The 26275-nt window shown below is 48.5% G+C and overlaps 1 long non-coding RNA gene across 3 annotated transcripts in view; it reads left to right on the plus strand.

Moving 5' to 3' along the window:
- LOC116950882 (uncharacterized) overlaps window positions 1-26275 on the plus strand; it is a 213582-nt gene that overhangs the window by 62457 nt on the left and 124850 nt on the right. Inside the window, exons 2-3 of one of the 3 annotated variants that reach the window (XR_012946520.1) lie at window positions 2593-2679; window positions 5896-6034. This is a non-coding gene — a long non-coding RNA (uncharacterized LOC116950882). The remainder of the gene's footprint in view (window positions 1-2592; window positions 2680-5895; window positions 6035-26275) is intronic. The other 2 variants (XR_004404085.2, XR_004404084.2) reach the window with 2 other exon arrangements.

Consider the following 26275-nt stretch of genomic DNA (forward strand, 5'->3'; position numbering starts at 1 on the left):
GCAGCGAACTCACTCACCCTGAGCCACAGCACCGCCCGAGATTGTCGCGGTGGAGTGATTAATGGATTAATCGATCCCAATACAACGCCGATTCTTACGATCCCAATACATGCATCAAATTTTCATATAAGTATTCACCTTTTTTTAAAATACATATTCGTTGTATGTAATGGGTGTACATGAGCACCTCCGACCACTAGATGCTCCGAACATTCACAGAATATCTTGAAAACGAAAAGATGATTATTAATTTGACCGAATCGTGACCTTGGATCGCGGAAAATTGCTCAAATAATTTACGCGGTGTCCAATCCGAATTTTTTTCCGGTCTTTCGCCCCAAAACGTTGCTGCAAATTTACCCTCTAGCCCCGCCTCCACTCCCGCTCTAAACAACCAACTCGGCAGATGTACAATGGGGCACCGCGCGGCTTTGCTACACGATGCATTGTGACAGTTGCTCGCGAATGTTGAAAGATTTATCCCCGTGCACGGGCTAATGAGTGTGATGCATTAGTCATCGCTGCAGCACACAGAGTGCTGCTGGGTTTACTGGGGGCGGCGGGAGGGGGATGGTGCGGTGGGGGCGCTCGGAGGGGCCCGCCGGTGGCTGTCGGGGAGGACTGGGGAATTTGGTGGCGCTCTGCTCGCAGGCGTCAGACGAATTATTACCACGCTTGAATGAGAGAGACGGAATGTGAGAACCGTAGCCTCTGCGTTTTGCGGAGGACGCTGCCGCGGGTTGTTAGCGGTTTAACGATACCGGAGTTTTCAATGCCGAGCTCGACGGATTATTTACAGAGTAGGGGTTGCACCACACGATATTGCAGCTGATTAATAAAAGGGGTTGTTTGGCGGTTCTGCGGTGGCAGTCGTGCACAAGCATGAATAACAGAGGTTGATCTCTCTGTATGAAAGAGGGACCGTTGCCCCAGATGTCACCTATTATATATACAGTCCAGTATTTTCTTATAGGGCAGTGCTATTGACGAATGTTTTGAGTTTTTTCGTCGTTTTATCTGTTCGCTGACATTAAAACATTGCTCGTGAAACAATAGGTCATCGGCTGCTGTCTTGGCACGCAGCCGTCGCGTTATGGTCACCACAGCTGGACTCGCGATCCAGAGGTCACCGGTTCAACTCAATCTCCCAGCGCGCCCCGAGCAGGCTCTGTCCACCCAGCAGCGCACACGGTCACACCACGGCGATTCGTATCGGCAGGTCGCAAGGCGGTGGGGTGAATTGTGGGTAACTCCCACCTCTTACAAGATGCTTGCTCGGTGTTATCAGAGTAAGCGAACTACTATTTGGAGGGGCTGCCTACAGTGCCTTCTTGTGGGGCTCTTCATCCGGCAGTGTCTTGGAACTAGCAATTGCAGGGCTGCATTTTTACCTTTTTTACGTTTGTACGTAAAATTAATCCATGTTTGGTATGTTTTTTTTAATGCATTTGCAGAATTGCCTCGCTCGTTGTTGAATGCGCGTGGTCCAGACTGATGGCGTGCGTGTGTGTGTGTGGAGGCCGGTAGTGCACCGGTTAGCACACTGCCCTGTGAACCCGGTGACCCGAGTTGGATTCCTGGCTCATGGCCACCAACATCAGACACCGGTGATGATTATCTGAATCGGTCCTGGGCCTCCCCGAGGTCGACTCAGCCTCAAATGAGTACCTGTTTAGAAGTGTTTAAATCGCCACTGGGGAGATAAAAGTGACCGGGTGTGGAGACGGCCACCCACCCCCTCGTGTGTGCCGTGCCGGCCTTCACAGGTGCTCGCGAACAGCACTTGCCCCAAAAGTCTGTTCAGGCTATACGGGGTATCTTTGTCTTGTTATGGTCCGCAAGTAAATCCTGGTAGCCTAAAATGTGCTGTCGGAAATGAAGGGTAGGAAAATTTTGGTCCAAAGCCTCAAAAAGAATGATACCACAATTACATGGAATACTATGTCATTCTGTCCAATTGCATTCTCTACCACCGAGGATTGAGTTGTGAGCCGGCAGACATTTTCGTAAAATATTCCAGATGTGAAAATAACAACCATTTTTGAAGCCTATATATTTACACACGTGGGTCTCAGTTTTGGTATTGTCACTCTCTAACATTCTTGTCTTTTTTTTTTACAAATCAAAAGCACATCTCATTGCGTGTGTCCTGACCTATATATATAAACATAAAAAAAACATGGAAGATTCCAATATATGAAGGCCTCCCAATGCCGAGTTGGTCATGGGGTATCTTTTGACCATACTTCACCACGCTGGGCAGTGCAGATTGTTGAAGGAAGGGGAGAGCAGTACCGGTTCTGAAATGAATTGCCAGTGGTGTTAGCCGCGGTCAGAATTTGAACTCGGGTCATGCCAACCCCACTGCTACCGCCGCTCCACTCCAATTCAACAAATACACAAACATCCAACCGCTCTGTTATACAACATCGTCGTCAGCGGGTCTGTGCACGCGTGCACACACACGCACGCACGCGCGCCATCGTTGTTGCCGCTCTTTTTTGTTTTTGCATCTTTCTCATATGCAGCCGTGTAGAAAAATGCTCCCCGACACGGCTGTAATGCGACTCGAATTGATTTACTGTGTTTCAGCCGGTGCCCCAAGTCACTACGCTGCGGCTCGGCCTCTTATCGCGGCCTTGTCAGTCCCACTGTTCCTGCGGGGGAGCGATACGACAGGTATTAGCGCGAAGGCGGCGGCCCCATCTCCCCCCCCTCCCACCCCCCGTGTGTCTCCCTCCTCCCTCGGCAGTAGTGCATGTGGTGGTTTTTGTTGTTGTTGTTGTTGCCGCCGCTGCTGCTACCGCTGGGAACGCGTCCCAAATCGTCAGAATTTTTTTTTGGCGGGGGGGGGGGGGGGCGGGCGAGCGGTGCTGTGTCCCCGAGCTTTATTCATGGGCGGCGTTCCGGTGACATCAACCGGTTTTTATTTTTTCCGAGGCAGCTGTCGCGTCAAGCGCGTGACGTTTTTATATCTAAATTAATTGACTACTCCCCCCCACGCCCTCAAACGACAATCTACGCGCAATTGCGAGCACGCTGAACTCGCGAGACAGAGCTCGCCGCTTAGATCTCCCGGCGCGGCAGTCGAAGCCACGGGGCGAGTTTCTTTCATCCGCCGGCCCCATCCTGGCCCACCGCCTCTGTCCAGCCAGCGGTGTGAAATGGGTTCACCTCGGCCAGTTGATCGTAGGCAGGTCCCGCACCTCCGATTTGGCACGGTTGGCAACGTACGGTGTGAAAGAAGTTGAACATCGGTTTAAGACGTAGGCTTTTCGCGACCAATATTATTCACAATAGAAGTTTTTTTCGTCGGTTAGATCGCGTAATATAAATGTGTCGTTCAACCCGCCACCACCCGACACAGCCAATTAGTAAGGGTTGTCACGTAAACAAAACATGGCAGTAAGTTACTAGTTTGGCACACCGATGTGTTGCAGAGTAAACCCACAACATTTACAATTGGAGTAACGTGACATATCGCCGGCAATTACAACCAGCCTCATCAGGCGACTGCCAAAATTTTGGAGAAATCCTGTTTCGTTCTTTGATAGTTGATAGAGGGATACATGTGATGTCATCAGCTCTGTAGCCAATCAGGTGCAAACACCAGAGGAGGGGTTAATGTATTAATATAAATTACAATGGTTATCTATTATTGGTTGGGTTATTTACATTGAATCAACATACATAATGTACTTTTTTTTACGTACATGCATGGTGGCGGACGTAACGCACGGATACTCTCACCTCATTCAAGACCATGTGGCCAGCATGGAAGAGCAGGAGCCACACATTCTGTAGGGTGGCTGTCTGGAGCTGGCCCCTTATTGGGGGGCTGCCTTCGCCAGCCGTGGCGTGAGAAAGTAATTTCAGGCCTGCACCTTTACTTCCACCGATTTAGAGCTCCAATGCAGCTTGAAATGTTTGAAATGTTTTAACTCCAGCATCCTTTTCTAGACGACGCATATGAATTGTCACTGCGGTGGTGGTGGGTGGGTGGGGGTTCCCAATTTAAGAGGAGTTGACTGGCTCGGGTAGATATGCGACAGGGAGGAGACGTCTTGGTGTTTGTCATGAATGGAGTTTGGAGGAGGTAGATGCCCATCCTCCTCCATCTTCCTCCAAACTCCATCCGAATTCCAGTCTGGGGCAGTGAAGAGGAAGACCGTGAGTACGAAGTTGAACAGGACACAAATTCGGCAGACAACAAATTGGAAGCGAGTTCCAGACGCAAGGGAAGCCAAGGACAAGCAGCAACTGTTCCATTGAGCAAATAGAATGTCGGCACTGTACTGGTGGTGCGGCTGAGCGCGATTGTTTATTCACACCTCCGTCTTCTTTATGCATTCATGCTTGCATTGCATAATATTGGCCATTCACTTGGATTGTTCATTCATTCAGTCGCCCACGAGTGCGTTTTAGCGAAATCCTCCGCTCTGATTTGATGTGCGGAGAGCGCTGGCGGGGGAAATCCCTCAATGTTATCATATCCGTGCAAAGCCGCTCCTTATATCCGCACGTGTAAACACGGACAACGGGATACATTTTATTCCACTTCCGTGTCATTTCTCTTTTCCCCCTATGAAGGCTCAGATAAGCACAACTATGGCAAGATTTGAACTACCTCGCCTGGTATGCAGGAGGTCTTGGGTTCAATCCCAACCCCGACGCCTGTATGTTTGGAGTTTGCACTTTCTCCCTGTGGTCGTGTGGATTTTTCCCTGCACATTTAAAGACATGCTTTCAGAGCATGCTATACATTTCCACATGATAAGCCACTTTTGTTGAGCTATTATTTGTGGTCAGGTCGCTTCTGAAAAAGAGCTATACAGCTCAGTGGGCCCTTATCTGGTAAAATGAAAACATAGTTTAGTTTATAGTTTAGTTTAGATAGAAGGAAGAATTGGTGCAAGGATAATCTGAGTCTTGCAACGGTCGATATAAGGTGTGTGCATGATAAGAAGAACGGACGATAGACAGATACTGCAATTCACATTCGTGACGTCTGTTTACGTCTGCCCCCAGTATCCGCCAGTGCTTCTTTCTGATCTATGCGTCGGCACGCGTATTTTTTGTTATCGAACCAACATCAACGATCACGTCAGAAGGCGCACGTACATACACGGGGCAACGTTAGCATATCAGGGGGATAGTACCTTCTGGGTTGACCTTCCTTACTTGAACGGGAGCTAGCTTACGGTGTAAAAGGTTAATTGTTTAGCCCAGGGGAAGAGGGGGGGGGGGGGGGCGATGGCAGGCATTTTGTAAAAATTGCATTCACACATTCGTACACTTAATACGTTCAGCCGCCCTCTCCCACTCGTTTATTTCACCCGTGTGTTTTTAACGTTGGGTAATGCTTGAGCAAAAACACCACCGCCTCCGCCGGCCATTATTGGTCCACCGACCCGTCATGTGCGTGACGTTTTGCGTGCTCGTAACGAGGACGTACCGGCGTCGCATCTCGTTGGTGTGGACGCACGGCCGCTGTGCTTTTCTCTACGCACAGAGCGAGAGACAGAGAAAGCGGGAGAATGGTTTGCCGTCCCAATACCCCAACTCCTGCGAGGGACGGACGGACTCGACTTCTGTTCACTTAAACTCTTACAAGGGCCGGTCTTTTTATTGTGTTAATTCCTTTGTCGTTGGCCCTGTAACCATGGGAGAGGACTGAACTGCACATATGATTGTTTGCTGTAATATATATATATTTATCGCTCCTTGTCATACCTGGATCTTTGTTCCACATCGTGGCCTTTTGGAACATTTGAATTCGAATTTAACCTGTTTGGTGTTCGTTGCCTGGTGGGGCAGCGGTTCACACACCGCTTATGAACCCAGCGACCCAAGCTTGATCCCGGGCTCACAGCTAACATCAATGGCCTCTCCTAGGGCGACTCAGCCTCAAATCAGCACCTGGTGTGGTGTGTAAACTTCAGCAGTGTGGAGACGAAAGGCGTCACACGAGTGCCAAGTGATATCTGAACCCGGTCTGAGACATCCCTCCCCACTTGGGTCAACGCAGCCGAAAGTGAGTGCACCGTCAACACCATCGCACGGAGGGGGTAGGAGAGACAAAGATGGCTGGGCTCATGTGAATGGTCCTGGCGCCACACCCCTTGCCCCCCCCCCCGTGCGTGCCTTAATAGGTTCTCACTAACCGACTATTTGCCCCAGTAGTCTAAACAAGTTTCAAAATGGGGACCTTTGTCTTTTGTGCGAGCGCGTGCGATTGTGTGCACGCAAGCTCGCGTGCGATTGTGTGCACGCAGGCCCACGTGGGATTGTGCGCACGCAGTCGCGTGTGCACGCAGGCGCGTGTGCGATTGTGTGCACGCAGGCGCGTGTGCGATTGTTTGTTTATGGCAGGCAGTCTGTAAAACCTGAGGACAGCAAAGCGAATGGTAACAAGACTTCATTATCCGGCAATAAACAGCGGCAGCAGCAGCCTCGGCCCAGCACCCTCGGCTGAAAAGACCCTTGGCAAAAATAAACAAACATTCTTTGGCGAAAAACACACAAATGGATACTTGTGTTTTTTTACCCATAGACCCACAACCGTACAGCTTTAGTGTTCACGCAGGGCAATGTTTGGTTTGGCTGATGGCATTCGTGTTGGTCTAGTGATTTACAATGCCCCCCTCCCCTATCCCCCATCCCCCCAATGGTGATTTGATGAATTGTCGTGACGCAAGGTCACGATTTGATACAAATGTGCGCTGTTTTTGGTTGTAACGTTGTGGTGAATTGCTATGGCCGCTCATGGCTGCAGGGGTCACGTGAACCGATTACAGACAAGTTGCATTACATAGTTGCATGTAATGCAGCATTGAGATGTTGTGTCAAGCGCACTCCGTACTAAAAGTATCCTTGCCTGTAAGCATCGGTTAATTCTTCATCACATGGATGCTGCTTGTGATGAGCCAGTGCTGTGGATGAGATGCACTCCCATAAGGTCGTACCGCCGGTGGTTTATCTAAAAAAAAGTCGTGCCGCCGGTGGTTTATCTAAAAAAAAAGTCGTACCGCCGGTGGTTTATCTAAAAAAAAGTGCTTTTTTTGTTTTGTGGAGAGACAAATACGGGAAAGAGGCATGATTTTTGTGAGATGCACTCCCATAAGGTCGTACCGCCGGTGGTTTATCTAAAAAAAGTACTTTTTTTGTTTTGTGGAGAGACAAATATGGGAAAGAGGCATGATTTTTGTCATTAACCTTCTCCACCGCTATCCTTAATGATTATTTCATCATTAGATCTCCTTTGCCAGTACCAAAATATAAGAATAGGGTTTTTCCCCTTTTTTCTGCCAACAAAACTGAAACCTTTTTACGAGAAATCACGTCTGCATTAACCACAATACTTGTCAAAATGCAAACAAAAAACACACTGATAATATATGCATCGTCCTTGAAACTGATTGGTCCACACCAGAGACAGCTTTCTTTTGAGCCTCGTCTCATGTTTTAAACGACATGCAGGATATCGTCGGCATTGTCCACTTCTGTGATGAAGGCCTCCTCCACGCCATTGGCATCTCCCTCACCATCCATCTCCGCCCCTGCACACGACCTGATTCCGCCATGCCATCTCCGCTGGCGTGCTCCCCTCAGATGCTTTTCCTCCACCTTCAGCTGCCATTCCACCGCCGGTCTCATCCGTCGGCCATTATCCTGTCCGGCAACGGTGCCCCTCTCTACCCACGCCAATTTTCCTTGTCTCTGTTCTCAATAACTGCGTCTCGGCCACGATTGATTTGGATATCATTTCGCCACCGGTGATCCGTGAGCCGGGGGAAATCGAACCTCTGCTTTGGCGGGCTTCACGGCGCAGGTGCGATAACTGCCGCGCGACTGGGCCCGTCCCGATTTGCACTTGCATCCCATTTTTCACTCCCCTCGCCTTCCCCTCTCCCCACCGGCAAATAATTTGTTTGTTTATCGACATCGCCATCTGCAATAATACAGCCCAGCGGGCAGGGCACAGTGGTAGCGCCGCGGAAGAAGCTGTCACCCCCAGCTAAGTAGGGCTTTGCCGCGGTTGTTGTGCTGCTGCTGCTGCTGCGACAGCCGGGGTCATTAATATTCCACGCGCCGCCACGATTTTTTGGACGAGGCAGCCGCCCCTATTCGGAGGCCCTTGGTGATGATGGGTCACAAGCCAATGCTGCCGCAGCCTCCTCATTCTCGAGAAGCTGTAATTTTGTTTTGGCTCCTTTAAAGCTTTGAGAGCTCTGACGTGGGGTGGGGGCGGGGGGCAGTGAGTGGAAAATCAGATGAAAGAGAGGAAAGTCCTTTTTCTTTCTTTGTCATTTGGGTCTTGGCGCACGCTTGCAATACTGATGGCGGGGCGTAGCGGTGGAGTGCGTGTGCAACCGCAGATCGACAATGTGACACTTAGCGTGACAATATCGTCATCGGGCTGGCAAGCCTCGAAACACCTCGGGCGAACGTCAACAGAAACGCCTCTATTCATAGCACTTCTGTGCGCTACAATAAAATCTCATTATCGGTGTTTGCTTTTTAAAATGCGGTGGCCCTGGGCCACGAGCGGAAAAGTCCACATTCCCATGGCAGTGGACAGTGTGTCCGTATGACTGCAGATGTTTGTTTCCTACAAAGTTACAAACTCTTTTATCAACCTCAGATGGATGATGGGCTTTCGATCAATGTTGTCACCTATTCATTGTTATTATTATTCTGTGGGAATAATGGCTATCGTTATTACTCTCATTACCACGGTTGGTAACATTTATGCGATCTTGGCTTCTGCTGTAATAACCATAATCGCTTCCCGCTGTCATGGCCTCAACGCAGTCGTCAATAACGCTGCCCCTGAAAGGAAAATGAGATTGCTATGAAGAAAGGGCCATTGCCTGAAACGTCACCTATTGTTTTAGCATTCCTGTTAGGGCCGCAGTGTTATTGGCGAATGTGTTGGTCAAAGTGTTGTTACGTGTGCTTCTGCATCACTGCCAATGTAGCATCTTCATTGTTTCTTTCAATAAATTCAATTTGAGTGTCTCCACTGCTCCGTTCTTAGCCAAAGGGATTCTATGATAAGTAGCAAAATGCTACAACTGGGAACACCGTCATGGTCCTGTCGCTCAGCTGGGCAGCGTACACAACCCTTTGAGAGTTCCCCCCCCCCCCATCCAGTCCTTTCACTGTGAAGTGCCAACTCCCTCAACGTAGTTAGCTCAATGCACTACCGACCTGGCGAGCCGAGTTCGACCCCGTTCACAGCTAACATCAACGCCGGCACTGCCCACTGTGGTGAAGTACGCTCAAATAACCTCCACGGCTGACCTGGCGTGGGTAGAGGCCTTCATCCAGCAGTGGGTTGACAAAGGAATTTTTTAAGACTCGGTGAGGCTTTCCTAAGTTAGCAAAAGGGCATTATTATCGTCATCACATATCGTGGGTTCTTGTCATTCAAACGCATGCAAGGATATTATTACAGCGATAACAAATGGTCAATAGGTGGTAACGATCGGTCACGATGAAAATATCCACAACTGTTTAACGATGGCGTGACAACAAATAATAATTCGGTGAGCAATAGGCGGACGGTCGCTTTGCAATGCAGCGCCTGGGGAGAATGTTCTTGTTAAATCGAGCCTAGTTGGGTGACGCCACACAAAGTCAACGATTGCCCCGCCCCCCATTCTCACACACGCAAGGAAATTAATAATTGTCACACTTGATGAATGAGAGCCATACATGTGCCTGTGATATACTGAGAAAGGTGTCGGACAACGTGCATGCGATCGCTATGTAAGAATTATTTTATTATTACGATGATAATCATAAAGTGATGATTATTTAAATGCCAAACTGCAGCGACATATTTCAAGTGGTGCGCATTCAGGGGCTTTCTTTAGCTTTTTTTGTCTTAAAAATGTTTGCAGGCACTGAATGAGCAATGCACTGTGCACAAATAAATAAATAAGCAGTAGGGGGTGATAATGACTCTGAACAATCGCATGCGCCGATTGAAGGTTTCTGCGTGTGTTTATTTATTTAATTTTGCCGGCTGAATTTTAATGACTTGCCACATTTATTCGCCATTATGAACGTGTCGTACAAATGCGATCGGCGACTGCGGTTCCAAGAATAATTCCTTTCGAGGCCACAGATCCGCTCCCTGAACGTGTGGGTGGCTGCGTGCATCTACTTAGGACTTTTCACGTAATTCACCAGCGATATTTGTTGCCGTCTATCTACCAGCGTTTCTTCTTAGTGGCGGTCCATTGGCCAGGTGAGGCCTGTAAAGTCTCTTGGGTGGCTCTCCGAGCTGTGGAGTCATGGGCTGCTTAGACATGAGATGATTCAGATCGGTGAGATGCAAGAGATAAACAAGAGGGTGGCGAGGACAGATCTGTGGACAAGATGATTCGCGAGTTGAAGGGAAGCTAAACGGAGCTGAGAAATGAGAGAGTTGTGGACAACGGTTACAGATTCGCGGTTGAACTTAGTGAATCGCTTTACGCACGTGGCAAGCGACGTCACTTGAACCCCGTCAGCACACGCTGGCCGCATTGTGTGCTTCGTCTGGCAAATCTGGCTGGCGAGAAACCCTGCTTTATCAGCAGCCTTACCTGGGCCCTCTCGCGAGATATATGAATGTCTTGGTTGGGGCCCCCCAGGCCTCTTATGACAGACCCCCATCTCTTTTTAAACACAGCGGCTGTGTGAAGGGTTTTTATGTATATTTACATATAACGTTATTCTCGGGCTTGCTTTTTGTTGTTGTGTGTGCGGTGCAAACTCCGAGCGCTTTGCGAGTGCAATGCAAGGTCATGTGTGCTTAAGTGCCAATTCCTGTACCCCCTTCGCTTCACGCGGAGACATTTAAACGGCTATTTCTTGAAGGCTATTAACTCGAGCAATTTGATTTTCCTGGAGGCACAACTGGACGTTATGGGGCTTTCCGCGTCCTTACCCCATTTATGGCGGTAAGCCTTTTGTAGTTAAAGAGGCTATTGAGATACAGATGTGCGTAATAACTCCGTCGATTTTTAGCGGTGTTTTCTTTGCGCGGAAAAAATACGACGTACGATCAATTAAATTATCTTCCACGGCGAGCAGAGCAACCCCCAATGCCCACCTCTTCCGCTCCCCCCCCCGCCAAACCCTCGTGGTGTTTATAGCGACCGGCGGGGGGAGGCTTTCATGCGAGACGCTTAATGACCGGGCGACGACGACGCCGCCGCCGCCGCCGCCGTTTGGGTTTGAGAATTGCAGTGTCGCCCCGATGCACCGGGCGGCTCATGGCGGGAGTCGTAAACGCCCGTGCCGATCTCTGGGTGCTGCCACCGCTGCTGCCAAGATGCTCGAAGTAGGCTTGCAGGCATCCGCGGCATTAAGGGCGAGGTTTTGTTTTTTGGGAGCGCTCGACTCGCATAGGGGCAAGGTTGTTGTTAAGTTTGCGTCCTGGTAAGAGGGTTCGTTCGCCTCGGCTCACCGCTCCCCTCCCACGGTTGGTGGAGTGGAGTAGCGCGCAGAGCGGGGAGAGTCTGAAGGTCATCTTGTCACCGCGAGAACGCATCCACAACATTTACGATCCGAGTACAACGTTTCGCCAGTAATTACAACTAGGATCATCAGGCGGACAGCAGCCAGATTTGTGGCTGTCCACCTGATTTTCTCTCCAACACACCGGTGTGCTCTACTAGTAACGAATTGATTGGCATGTTCTGTTTACGTGACAAACCTTACTAATTGGCTGTGTCGGGTGGTAGCGGGTTTAACGACACATTCATATGTACGCGATCTAACCCAATAAAAACCTGTAGTACGGTATTAACTTCTCAATGAATATATTTCATCTCGCTAATAGAACTGGAGGAGGCACTTGACTAGTAGTAGCCGCAGCCAATAATGAGATGTGACCTTGGATGTGGTATGCCAGGTGAGGAATTTGTTTCATGGGCCACTGACCTGGACACTCCCCGCTCAATTTAAATCCCTGAGTACGAAAGCGCACAACAATAAACAGCAAAATCAAATCTTCAGTACGTTTGGTATTCATGCCATTCTTATAGCTCAAGGCTATCACGGAAGCGCGATGTTTCACACAATATGGGTGATGGAAGAATGGTGATGGGGGCGGGGGGGATAGAGACGGGCAGGCAGGAAAACGTTCGAATGCTAAAATGCACATTACAGGCTGAAGCGTGGGACACAAGTATGCTAATCATGCGAGACGGTGAGAGGGGGGCGTTCATGGGCGCGAGCCGGGGTGGGCTGGGCTCGGAGCGTGACTCCGGGTGTAAATTTGTATGTACGTTGAACTTCTTTCGCACCGTACGTAGCCAACCGTGTTAATCGGAGGTGCGGGGGAAGGACAACACTAAACGTTGAAAGTAGTTCTCAGAAATGACATTTTTCAATCTAGATTTAAAAGTGCATTGCTCCAGTGGCTTCCCGATATTGGAATGATGAGCGGCCGCAGAAGCGCGCCTTTAAAGCATGCGATGCAGTGACCGTCTTTGTCCGATGGTTCGCCAAAATCCGCCGCTGCTGCGATGACGACCGGAGTTTGCGTGATGGTTTATGCTCCTCGACGAGGTCAGCAAGGTATTGTGGTTCATTTGTGTCACAAGCACTTCGTGTGTAATGACTGCGACCTTGTAAAATATCAGTGCGGGTTCGCCCTTGAACACGGAGCAGGATGACCCGGTTGCTAACCTTTCAGGAGTAAAGTACATCTGTACTAACTAGTGCTTGTCTTATAAAAAAATAGGGCTTTGAATAAATGTTATTTTGATATGTTTCTTTATATCTAAAACCAAGTGGCATTGGTATTATGGGGGTGGATAAGTGGTCCAGTGTTTTTTCAGCAGCGACCTGGCCACAAATGATAACTCAACGAAGTGGCTTGTGTGGAAATTTATAGCTGCTAAATACTCCAAACAAACGTTGATTCTGAATGCGGAGGGAGAAAAACCGGAGGACCCAGAGAAAAATCCACGCGACCACGGGGAGAGAGACACGCAAACTCCGAATATAGAGCAGGCGTCAGGGTCGGGATGGAACCCACGACTTCCTGCATACCAGGCGAGGGAGTTAGCATCTCGCCACCACGGTAAATACACAGCGGGGTGGGGGGGGGGCGCGGGGTCCCCACTGTGGAAAAACACGCTGGGGGGCTTTAATTATGAACCCAAATTGCGCGCCTCAACAAATGAAAGAGCAGGCCTGTCGCCTGCGCTCAAAGTGCAGCCCTGTTAGAGCCATTGCGGCTGAACCGCTTAACGTGCACAATCGCCCCCATTCAGCGGTAACTTTGCATAGTAATTGCTCGCGCAATAAAAAAAAATAATCCGGGAATAATGTTCACAATTCATGAAACATTTAGGTCAGGTTTTTCGAAACCGATGGCTCAGTTTTATGAGGCGCGCACTTAATTGAGTTGGGATAGCGTGCGTTAAATCGGTCTGGGTTATGAATGGCGTTTGCTATTGAAGGTTAGTGGTTGTAGTAGTAGGAGGCGTAATGATGCATCAATTCAATATCAAAATCTATTTTTTTTTGCGCTGACGATAAGCGCAGGTTGAATCACTCGTTTTTTGTTGTTTTTTAATTCATATAATTGGTTCACTTGACCCAATAAAGGCATCCCAATATCAAAATTGTAACCCGAATTGTGGCGATTTATTGAATCGCCATTGTTACGGGCCTTACAAATATGGTGTCGCGTCTGTCTGGTTTAACAGTGCACACCAGCAATCTGGGTGGATCATTAGGCAGATTTGAATCCATCATATTCGCCTGACGCAGGGCAGTGATTTGCTTGTTGAAAGGGGTAGTACTGCAAGCAGGTTGCTCGCCTTATGCCCCATTGTATGGCAAAAATAAAGGTGACCAACAAATAAATTGAGCAACATTATTCAAAGAGTGCTCCCTCCATACTTGTCCTGCCCCAATGCATCTTAATTAGGTCCATCGTAAAAACGAGTCTCGTTACTCAGGCTTTCTTGGGTAATTTTATATGAATGCGATATGGTGAGTTTTTTTTAAAAGCAATAATTGTCAGGATTTCCCTCCCCCCCCCCCCCCGTTTATTTTTGTTTAATCTCAGCAAATTCGAAGTTTGAAAGAATTATTCCAATCGAGCGAGCACGCTTCATTTTCTTCTGTGGCGGTGCAAATGTGGCAAAGGACTTCAAATGTCTCGTGAGCAACCATTGACCAGTCCCGTGGCCGTGCTGTCCTGCTCTCCGACGTGCCTTCGGGTCGCACCGTGCGTATGTATCGGCAATAATTGTCAGGATTTCCCTCCCCCCCCCTCCCCCCGTTATTTTTTTTGTTTAATCTCGGCCAATTCGAAGTTTGAAATAATTATTCCAATGTAAGATTTTATGAAACAATACAAACTCAACAAATCGTAACCCTTCTCTGTGCTATAAAGGAGGGGGCCGTTGTCCGATTCATCGGCCAGGATTTTCATTGTCCTCTCGAAAGCACTCTGCGCGCCCACACCCACTGCTTGGCGCAGCGTCGCCAAGTCGTTTTGTTGAAGACTTGACAGTTCCAGGAGGCCGTGGGATCGGTGTCGTATCTGGATATTTGAATGAACCAATTGGTGGTGGTACTGGTCATCTCGGACGCACAGTGTCGAGGGTGTTGCCTCTGACAGAACAAAACTACGTCGCGTTTGATGCGTTAGGTGGATTTTCACGAGCATTAATATCTTGACTTGAAGCTTTTTGTGACTTGCAGGCATTTATATTCTTTGGGTCTTTGGGTAAAGCCACGTAGATAGAAAAAAATAATAAAATATAAATCACGACGTTTCGATCGCAACACAAGCAATCGTCTTCAGGTGAAAAAGAGAAGATGATTGCTTGTGTTGCGATCGGAACGTCGTGATTTTGGTTATGTTATTTTTTCTATCTACGTGGCTTATCCGAAAGACCCAAAGAATATTAATATCTTATTTCCGTAGTTGATGTATTTTGAGTTTTAATTGGGACAACAGCCTCGCGCTTGATACTCAGTGCTTGTGCTGCTCAGTTGGCAAAGCCGAGGACGTTTGGTGGTTTGAATGTCAACGCCGCCTGACAATGCTGTGTTCACCATTAATATCTGGATGTTACCACCGGCCGTCAAATAAACCGCACGTGGCAATGTTCCAATGTGAGAAAGAATAAATAATAAACCCTGTAAATAGTTTCTTCTGAATTTCTATGTTACACTCCCCCCCCACACCCATGTCATCAAATCTATGAGAAGATAGCCTTCAAAATGTACTGCATTTACACATTTCAAGATATTTAAAGGCGGTTTAATGACAGTAAAAAAAAGAGAAATGACATTGGAAAAGTACAGTTTTGGTGATATTTCATATTCTGAAATGGCAGGCGATGAAATGTGTTTCATGTGTTCTGATATATTAACGTGTTACCAGATTGTTCTTTTCGACGTCAAGATTTCTCCAAATACGGCGCGGCATCTACATCTTGCTGCGTTCTCTATACGGCCCGTTTAGCTCGCACTGCTGCTTGTGATGATATTTCGGCATGCAATTAAACAGTCGCATCTGGACATATTTCAGGATCTCTGACACAGTTGGCGTGTCGTTATAATTCGGCACAACATTCATTTGAATTCCGAATTCACGTTGACAGCTTTAACGACGCAAGGTCGTCCGAAATATAATTTTAATGATAATTTATGGCCGCCTTCGTTCATTCAGTGACGAATTAAGACCTCCGAAAAATGTTTTGTCAGTCAAAGGTCGTTATTTGGCCATATCTCACCCATGTTGTACGTGGGGAACAGTGCTCGTCCTAAGCTTGACGACCTACTTGCTGCACTGCCTCCGGAAGGTGTTACCGCGTACAGAGATATCACCATCTCTCTATGCTCCACCTACCTCCAAAGCGCTGCCTAGCAGAATGCATAAAGTTGAGAGTTTGTTGTGGTGGATGACTAATTGATTTGTTTATGGTAATTTATTTTGTTCATTATCCTAACACACTCTTAATGGAGGGGGATAATCATCATTATTATCATATTAATTGTTTTACATGAAACACATCAGCTTCGCAGTTAGACCACACAGTTGCACATCTTCTAACATGAAAACTAATTTTTTAATCGGCAGACACGCAACAGCAACAACAACTAACAACCGCCGTTCACCGCTAAGTGGAGGTGACGTCACCACGGCGCTTGTGCCAGGCTAGGTGTACACAGATTACACACGCACGTGTATGTGCACACAGTGACCGCACAATGACACGCATTTACATGCGCACATATGCACATGGAAACACATAAACGCACACATATAATGGCAACAACAACAGTCACCATTCACCACAAATTGGTGGAGATGTCAACAGCCTTTCTGCCAAGCTAGGTGCACTCTGAGGCCATGTCAAGTGTGGAAAGCTCGCCAGCAGGAGGTCACAGGACGGACTCAGTTGCCATGGGTTCACTACGGTGCCAGGCTAGGTGCAGGAGGTCATGGAACAGACCCATGTGCCATTGGTTGACTGACCGAGATGACCGGCAGATTCGCCACCTCTGCCGCCCAACAGTGCCGACTCTTATACACGCGCGCACAACCACGTCAGTTCTCATCGATGGCCTGCGACGTCGGGGTCTCGCGTGGGGCTGGCTATGTGACTACATCTCAGGCCTGACCCGGGCGCACAGTGGCCTCAGGCCCCGTGGAGACGAAGCTGTCTCGCCGCGCATGACGGGAGCCTGGAGGGGACGGAAGAAGATGGCCCGTTGAGGGACCTCCTCATCTCGGTCCAATCTCCGAGTGCGGCAGGGGGAAAGACGAGCGCTCACCGCCCCCCTTTCGACCTTACTGAACTCCTCCTCTCTTTGTTTGGTCGGGCGATTATTGTTGTCATATTTTTATTTTCTCGTCAACCACCGTTATGTAAGGCAGCCGAGGCCACGCTCTTTCTGGGTCAGGAGGCAGAGGACTGGGATCCGAGTGAGCACGCTTCATTTTCTTCTGCGGCGGTGCAAATGTGGCAAAGGACTTCAAATGTCTCGTGAGCAACCAGTCTCGTGAGCAACCAGTCCCGTGGCCGTGCTGTCCTGTTCTCCGACGTGCCTTCGGGTCGCACCGTGCTTATGTTTCGGCACGACGTCCGACGTTTCGCTCCATGCGCTCGCAGCTTTCGAGAGGACGTTAGGCGCCGAGGAAATTGACGATTATGTGGAGTGAAACGTCGGACATCGTGCCCGGACAACACGCGGTACGGACCTGACGACACATGGGAGAGAGCTGTACTCTACGCATTAGGGGCCATCCATCTAGTACGTATGCATGGAGGGGGGGTTAACCCAAATGCGTACGCTTGCATATGGGGTCTACTGACAATGTACGCGTAGGAAACGGTGGCGGGGGGGGGGTGAAGCCTCGATAATACTTTGTCTACATTGGCCTTCAAATGAGTTAGATAGTCCAGCGGTGGACTATCTGTTTGCTTAAATACGTTAATATTATTAATCCATAATCGTTTCTGCGTGGAGTAAATATCGGCCGTTCTATAGGATTCGGGGGGGGGGGGGGTGCGTCAAGTATACGTGTGCAGGTGGGGGGTTGTAAAAAGTACGCGTGCTTACAGGGAGGGGGGGAGGGGTCAAGTTTTGACAGATTTTTGCGCACGTAATAAATGGATGGCCCCTTACCCCAGAAGCATCGTCTGAATTCTCTCCACGTCTCCCAAATCTTAATGTCAATTCCGTAAAATGTTGCTATTCTGTACGAACGAAATCATCGGCTTCTGTTGCTGGGTTCCAGCCCCTTGGGTTTGGCGCTTGCGAGAAAGGGCTGCGATAAAAGCACTGCTGTGTGAGCAGTGCACTATTATACAGCGCGACTTGGGTTTATAAAAGAGGCCGACTGCGACTGTACTTAACGTGCTGTACCATGCACAGTATGTGCACATCCGGCGGGCTGGGGAAAGAAGAGGGCGTTGTTTTTTTTTGCTTAACGAGTGTTTGGTGCGGAGAGCTACTACGGATGCTGAGGCTACAAGGCAGGTAAGGCGAGGTGGGGTGACAGTTTGATTGCCTGAGACATGGGCAGGAAGGCAAAGTGTGCCCCAGGTGAGGAGTTGAATAAACGTCTTAAGCCTTGGAGTTGAGCAGGGGGAAGGGTAGTTGGCAGAGCGGACGGCCCGTGGAGAGGGGTGGGGAGTTTCAGGCCACTTTGCAGTCGTGGGGAAACGGTGACCTCCCGTTGAGCATAGGTTGACCGGGAATTTCAAGGTTGACTGGGAATTTTATGTGCCGGAAGGCGCGGAGGGGAGAGCAGGAACGGCGTGAAATCGGAGAGAGGCGTGCGACGGTAAGGCTCCGGCAAATCTTGAAGGTTTCAACGTTGGCCCGGATTTGCATGTTTACCGGGCACTAATGGCTGCACAAAAAGTTAAACTAAACCACTTTTATTTCACCAGCTAAAGGCCCACGGAGCTGTATAGCTCTTTTTCAGAAGCGACCTGGCCACAAATGATAGCTCAACAAAGTGGCTTATGATCGTGTGGAAATTTCTAGAAGCCAAATACTCTGAACACATGTTAATTCTGAATGTGGAGGGAAAAAAAACTGAGGATCCAGAGAAAAATCCACACGACCACGGCGGGATCGATCCCACGACCTCCTGTATACCATGCGAGGTAATGAACATCTCGACAAATCGGCGCCACAAAGGCACGCCCCACCTGGATATAGAATTGGCAGCGTTTTGCTGTGAACAATGCAGACGTGTTTCCCGCGCAAAGTCCCGACAGAAGCTTGCACCCGAGCAGAAGAACGGTGAGACCGCTCCGTTCGAGTAGAGATTGACGCCTGCAAAACGGGCCGCGCAATCACGCACGCGCAAAACCCGCACGCGGTTTTTGTGCTGTCAGTTCTCGGCGGCTGACAAATGCCGCCACCCCCCCCCCCGCTCGTATTTTACGACTTCACGAATGGCCCCCCACGCCCCGCCCCACCCCACCACGCTCGCAAACTATCTGCGAGTGCGCTGACCGCCTGACCGCCGTGTAAACACGGCCGGCCCCTGCCGCGCCTCCCACGCCGCGGAAGCGGCACGTTTTCACGCACTCAGCGCCGCAACAACTGGCCCGGGCCCTAATGTCCAACCGGGAGCTGTAAATGGGTTTTTGTTTTGCCTTTGCCCTAGAATGGCGTTTTCAGGAGCAGGCCGTAATGTTATTTTCACCAGTGCAAAGTTAACGGAGAATGTGGCGTCTGTTGCTCTGGTCATGCCGTGCCCTTGGTGTGCGGCGTTGGTCGTTCGTCGGTGCTGATGCGGTGCTTGCCGGCAGAGGAATGCAATTATTTATTTTCTGTCCAAAGCCAAAGCCCGAAGCATCATTTTTGCGCAAATGGCACGCCCCCGAGCCATTGGTGAACAATCCACGTTCCTATGACGGGAGCCGTAGTCGGAAGCCGCTTTGATCTCCCGGTGTGGCAGTTGAAAGGGTCGATTAATTCATGAAATTCCCCTTGCCTGCCACTGTCCACCCAGCGATTAGTCATCTGCATGTCGCATTCGGTGGGGTAAAGTGTGGGTGCTACCACCTTTTTCAAGATCGCTGGCCAGTGTGGAGGAATAGACCAAAATGCCCTCTGTAGGGGCTCTCATCTTTGAAGTAATCCGGTCCATTCACAGGATGACCAATGTTGACTGGCCTCAAAGTGGTACTAATTACACCCACCTGGGAGAGATGGGAGGCTGTGTTAGCCCCTGACTGGTATTCAAACTCGAATGCCTCTCAGAGTGAGCCAGGCTCACACAGCACTGTCGGCTGGGCAGATGGATGTTGTTTTTCTTTTGGTGGCTGGCAGAAAAGCCTGGCGGCAAAGCCTTGATTTATATCAACGTCAAGGTCAAGAGGTCACCACTGCCATTGCTATTGATGTGACCCCAACAATCCTGCTGAATCTCACATTTCTGGATTTTTTTAGTATCTAGATTGAAAACGAATTTCTTTAGGATAGCGTTTTGTGTTTCGTTTGTTGTCCTTCCCCCACATCTCTGATTCGCGCGGTTGGCTACAATGCAAAATAAGTTCAACATACACGCATGCATACATCTCGGCATCTGGGTTCAGTTCTTCCCCATTGGTTACTGATCTCTGGGTGCCACTCCAATGCCCGTCTATGTAACCTGACCTCTTCCACCCTGCACATGTGTCCCACCCATCAAAGGCCTCTGATTCTAACTGCATCATGTCCTCTGCAGAATTTCAAAGGTCCTCGAGTTCAATTCTTGGCTGGGGAAGCTCGTGGGATGGAGTTTATCAGATGTTCCAAGCTGCAGATGATATTTTCCTGTGCGAGGACCGAGGGCAAGAAAGATTCGATTGTACTTTTAAAATATATATTGTTCAATAACGCAAACATAGCAAAACGCGAGCGTAGAACAAACGGAACTGGGTTGCAAAAGGGTTGCCGTGTCTGGTGTCGGCGAGTGGATCGGGTGCGAAACCGAGTTGGGATCTAAGGCAGGAAAGAGAAGCGGAGGTGGAAGAGAGAGATAATGGGGAGAGGAGAACAGAGCTGGAGAGCAAGAAGGAACGCGGAGAGAGGGTGACGGGCGAGAGAGCTGTAGGGTGGCGCCGCAGTGGAAAGGACCTAGGTTTGGTTCCTGACTCTTCGCCGTTCCCCATGAAGTTTGTATGTTCTTCCCCCTATTGTGCATGGTTATTCATACAGCGATCACTGGCATGGGTTTCTTCCTTTAGAGAAAAATGGATAATGTGATTGGCATTGGCCTAACATTCTAATGCAGAACCCTCCTGAAAGAGAGTGTTCCGACTTGGTGAGCTACTACTGGATGAATCAAACGCCGGATTAGTCGTGCTCACTCAGCGTTGCTCTCCTGTGTGAATAACTATTGTAATTATAAGCATGCCGCAGAATATGGTCATCGTTTCAACTACGATTGGACTTAAACTCTGAGAATTCAATATTTAGTACATTTTCATATCTGCAACATGTAACTCTGGGCCAACGTTGTATGTGTCTCTGTCTCTGAGTGAGTCTCTCTCTGCTTGTGTGTCTGTTTGTGTGTCTCCGTGTCTATGCTTTGTCTCTCTCTCAAATTTAGAAATTTTTGGAAGAACGTAATCAACCAGGTGGGGTGTTGACCGTTATGTTAGCCGACTCTCTGTGTTGTATTGCATTATATTTCCAAGTTCACTATGTTTGTTTTCTCATTAATTTGTACCTGATGATGGTTGCTTGTGTTGTATTCTATTATTATTTAATTTAATTTCTTTCTACGTGACTTTACCGAAAGAACCAAAGAGTGGTACTAAATAGTTTCACAGCAGGTGGTTGATTTTGCCGTGAGTGTAAATTAAATTTGAGTGATTTGCGAGTAATATTTTTTTCCCTCAAATTTTGGGAGCGGGACGCCGGCACACGGCGTCCTACTGTTTCTGAACGCGCGTCAAACGTCCGCTGTGAAGCGGACGGCGTGTGTCTTTACGATTAACGCGGCCTCGCCGGCTTCGAACCGCGAGCCTCTGCAACAAACGGGGCGAACGCTGCCACCGCTCGGGCCATTCTGAATGGATGGAAAACTAATTTATTTCATAACTGCTTTTTTGCCTTTAGCTTGTTGTCCTTCTCCCCCACCCCGCACTTCCGATTAGCACGGTCGGCTACGTACGGCGCGAAAGAACTTCAACGTACGCACATACGTGTCATCGTCCAAAAGATGAATCTCCGTCTGCTGGGTTTGTGGGTGGCCCATTTAACAGTTTCCCTTGCGGCCCACTCCTTTCCCACTGCGATGCATCCTGAAGCTTTAGCCGTTCCCATCGTTATTCCCCCCCCCCTTCAAGCTCCCATTCATCGCCCGCTCACCCCCCCCCCCCCCCGCGCGGTGTTAGGACATTTTTATCCCATTTGTATAAACCTTGCGGAATATTCCTCGCAGGCCCGGGGAACATCTCTGGGGAACGATGCCGCAGCCTTACAAACTAACGAGCCTGAAGGTCGTTTCCCTGGAATTTGTAATAGAATTCAAGTATGATTTAATTCGGGGGTGGGTTTTTTTTTCTTCTTTTACGCTGAAAAGTCATAAGCGGGCAGCATTATTTATTATCTCTAATTCATTATTTACTTATTTTTTTATTTTCGTGGGAAATGTGGGAAGCAATATGTTCCTCATTGTTTGCTGAATGTCATTTTGATTTGAGGCTAACACCATAATATTGAAGGAATCATGCTGGTGTATTGCGACAATAACATCAATGGATATATGTTTTGTTTCTTTTCAGATCTTAAGCAACATCCCGCGTCATTTTATGCAGTAGTACCGTACAACGGCACTTTATCCGACTCACTCGGTGGCGGGGGGGGGGTACTGGGGCAGAGGTGGATATGTGAAAAGGTCGATTATGTGAACCATTTTTGGAAGATCTTATTTCATATTTATAGAGCGCCTTCGCTCAAGGCGCTTTGCATCGTTAAGAAAAGAAACGGCAAGGGGCGTGTGCGAGGGTCGAGGAATGAGTGACCGCACCAGAGGGGGCACACCGGTCACGAAAGGGCAGGCGAGGGGAAGGAGTGGAGGGGCGAGGGGAAGGAGGAGGAAGAGAATTGAGAATGGAGACGAGGTAGTTACACCATGAGTACACTGCACTGAGTGGGGGACGGCTGATTGGCCAGGGCGGATATGTAGCCCATCGGATATATGCAACGTTGGGCTGTATTTTGTAACCAAGTGAAGAACTTTCAAAGCACATCTTTTGGATGTTGGTTGGCAACACATTACATTGATACATTTTTATTTAAAGCTTTCGTGACTGCAGGGATTCATATTCTTGGTTCTTTACCGAAAGAACCAAGAATATACATTACATGATAGTTACATTTTGCACAGATGGGGGACAGTTTTCAGTTTCTTTAAGCAGGTCGACTTGGACTACACAGAATACCGCGTCCGATAATCAAAACTGGGAAGAGAAAGGTGGTCGGCAGTGGTGCTGGACACACCCCAACTCCTGCTGTGACATGATTACCCTCAGGGCAGGTGCTATTATCACGTGTCCTTACTGTCCGTAACTCCGAATGGAGGATTTTTTTTTATCCGTCTACCGTACATTATGTTTGTGTGTGTGTGTGTTGAATTTATTTCGCACCGTACATGGCCAACCGTGCTTATCGGAGTTGCGGGGAGAAGGATAAAACACACAAAAAATCCGTGGTGGTGCAGTTGGTTTCGCGTGCTGCTCTCGCTTAACGAAAAACTTGCCCGTTGTTTCGACTGCCACGCCGGGAGGTGATCGAGCCCGGCCTACTTCTGGATTGCAAGTCCAGGGTGTTTACCATTACTCCCCGCACGGCAGATGCCCCCCTGTATTGCTTGGGAACATGGCCCCCCCCTCATCACCGGAGTGCGAAGGTGAACTTGACAATGACGCGGGGAGTTGGGCCGCAGAAAATTGGATTTTGACAACATCAAAAAACTTTCTCTTATCCCCCCACCCACCCACCACAATATAACAAAAAAATCCCCTCGCCACAATATGAAAAAAATATTCCTCTCACCGCAATATAAAAAAGAAATCCCCTCACAAAAAAGAATTCCCTCACAATCAGTGAAAATGGTTCAAATGTCCATTCCCCTTTGGTGTTGGATTAGAAGAGAGGCAGCGGTGTATTTCCATGCAGGGTCTGTCCCGTGTTCTCGGGAGCGAGAAGGGTCGGGAGCTTATTTCCTGCATCCTGGATCCCTCACTGCCTCCTCCTCGTCCCCCCCCGCCCTCCCCGCAAGAGATGTGCTTCTGCTGGTACCCACCTCAGAGGAACAGAATGCGCTTGCCTGCATTCGATGACCAGGTATTACGGAGCCTTGGGGAGGGAACTGTTGTTGCGGATATGAGTGTTCATTTTTGGAAATAACGTTTATTATTTTTTTGGCCAATATCATGCTGGCAAAAAAGGTCCCATGGATATAACTGCTCAACCCGAGCTCTTAATGCTTTGATATTGCCTTTGTGCTGTTCACCTGTTTGGCGTTCTCTGGTCCAACACTGGTAGTGAGACATGGTCATTAGCAAGAATGTTTCTGGTTTAGGCCAATCACTTTCAAAGGCAATGCATATATAATAATAATCAGAGCATGTTTGCTTGTTTTTACCACAAGCACGTGTGGTTAATGCAGATTCTTGATGCCTTGCAATTGGCGCCTATTTGGTGTTTGAACATCCGAACGTCTGTGTTCTTGCCAGAAACGGTAAACGACTATTGTGCTTAGTCTTTGGGTCTTCCGGTAATTTTTTTCACATGATGACGATTGCTTGTGTTGCGATCGAAACGTCGTGATATTTTTTAAAAATATTTTTCTAATCTACGTGGCTTTACCGAAAGACCCAAAGAATATGAATTCCTGCAGTCACGAAAGCTTTTGGTCAAGACCTATTGTTCTTTCTTCAGTGTTTTTATTGTTGTTGTTTTTGTTGTTTGTATCATTGCTGCGTTTTCATTCATTCATTTAAAATACTCCCATGGATTGATAAAAGGGTGCCAATCTCCATATATATAAAAGGCAAAAGTTGTGAATGTGTGTGTTCAAAATGTTTAGCGTACTTCCCGACATGCAACAAACTTGATATTTGCCATGTGAGTACTTTCCAGACTGTACACCATGCAAAAATTATAAAAATACACTTTTTTTTTGGGGGGGGGTGCTCAATAATGCATTTATTTTTTGCACGCCAAGTGAGCTGTGACGTCAAATCTGTCACGTGACCCGCGCATGTGGAAGCGTAACGCATTGTATTGTCGTGGTTAGCGCTACGCTGCGCTACAAACCCAGCGACCCAAGTTCGATTCCCGCTCACGGCCACCACCACCACCACCGGTGACGATTATTTCAACCGCTTCTGGGCCTCTCCTAGGTCGACTCAGCCTCAAACGAGTAACTGCTGTGGTGTGTGAACATCGCCACTGGGGAAACAAAGGCGGCCGGGCGTGTTGGATCCAAGTCCCGGGCGAAGCCGGGTAGTACAGCTAGTTATAATATACGTGAGGGTATTCCTGTCTCATTTTGTTCCCAATATTGAAAATGTATATTTAAAATTATTATCTCTTAACCGCTTTGGAACCTTTGACATGGTTAGATATATGCGTGCTATATGGCAAACTATGAAACTCATAAATCGCCGCATTACGTACGTATTCCCACCTCTGCAGACGCCCAAGGCCAAAAGCATCTTAAGTGGGTCGTAATAAGCTACCGTTGCTACAAGCCAGGCACGTTGTCCAGTGGGATTACTTATTACGAGTCGAAGGCGGTCGAGCAACAGATTGAAAGCCTTTGTAGCGAGAGCTTTCACAACTCTCCAATTCAGTCTCGTCTTTATTGCCTATAATTGTGTGTTCATGGAGAGTAAAATAAAAAAAATCCACCACCATAGCTCTGTATGAAAATACTTGAATACATTTCCATAATTGCTAATTAGTTCCATCTCTTGTAAGAAACCTTGTTTCAGTTCAATTAGAGTGTTTTTGATCATCTGCGTCGATGCGCTCTTAATGTGTATGCTCCGACGTGCGGCATCGCCGTTTTAATTCAATTTAATTTCGTCTGCAAGAGAGGCCTCGCTCACGGCGCGTCTGGGCGGCGCTGTCTGCTCACGCGCAGCGCGACTGACAACCGGGAGGTCACGAATTCAAGCCTGCGCTCAGCCCATCATCCCAACCCCGGTCGTTAAAATTATTACCGCGTCGAGTCGCAAGGCTCTCGCACTGCAATTACAATCACAGCGTTCGCTTGGAAAGGAGTAAAAAAAAAGCCAAAAAAAGCCTGTATGTATGCATGCATGCTGAACTTCTTTTGTACCGTACGTAGCCCACCGTGCTAGTTGGAGGTGCGGGGGGAAGGACAATAAACTAAACACAAAAAGCAGTTATAAAGAAATGCGTTTTCAATCTGGATGATTTAAAGGTGCATAGCTCCAGCATGAGGCTACAAGTGGGATTTCAGCAATGGTCCTCATATGCAGAGAATGGCCCCTGCCATGGCAATGTGGAATTTCGAACGCTGGCTCGGGGCCATCGGAGGAAATGAACGCCGCCCTGTGCACGTTTGAGTGGCAAGGTGCTCTTTGACTCGTAGTTGTACAACGCATCCATCAGTCACCATCCACGCGCCACATATTGCTCTCATCAACATGAGACGACAAGACTTGGCTCCAGTGGTTCTTAGCACGGGGGCCTTCAAGACCTGAACACTTAACCATAACTAAAATCCTTGGGCACCCCGAGGTATTGT

This window comes from Petromyzon marinus, chromosome 41, assembly GCF_048934315.1.
Source record: "Petromyzon marinus isolate PM22_M1 ecotype Great Lakes invasive population chromosome 41, UKy_Petmar_22M1.pri1.0, whole genome shotgun sequence".
NCBI classification, from domain to species: domain Eukaryota; kingdom Metazoa; phylum Chordata; class Hyperoartia; order Petromyzontiformes; family Petromyzontidae; genus Petromyzon; species Petromyzon marinus.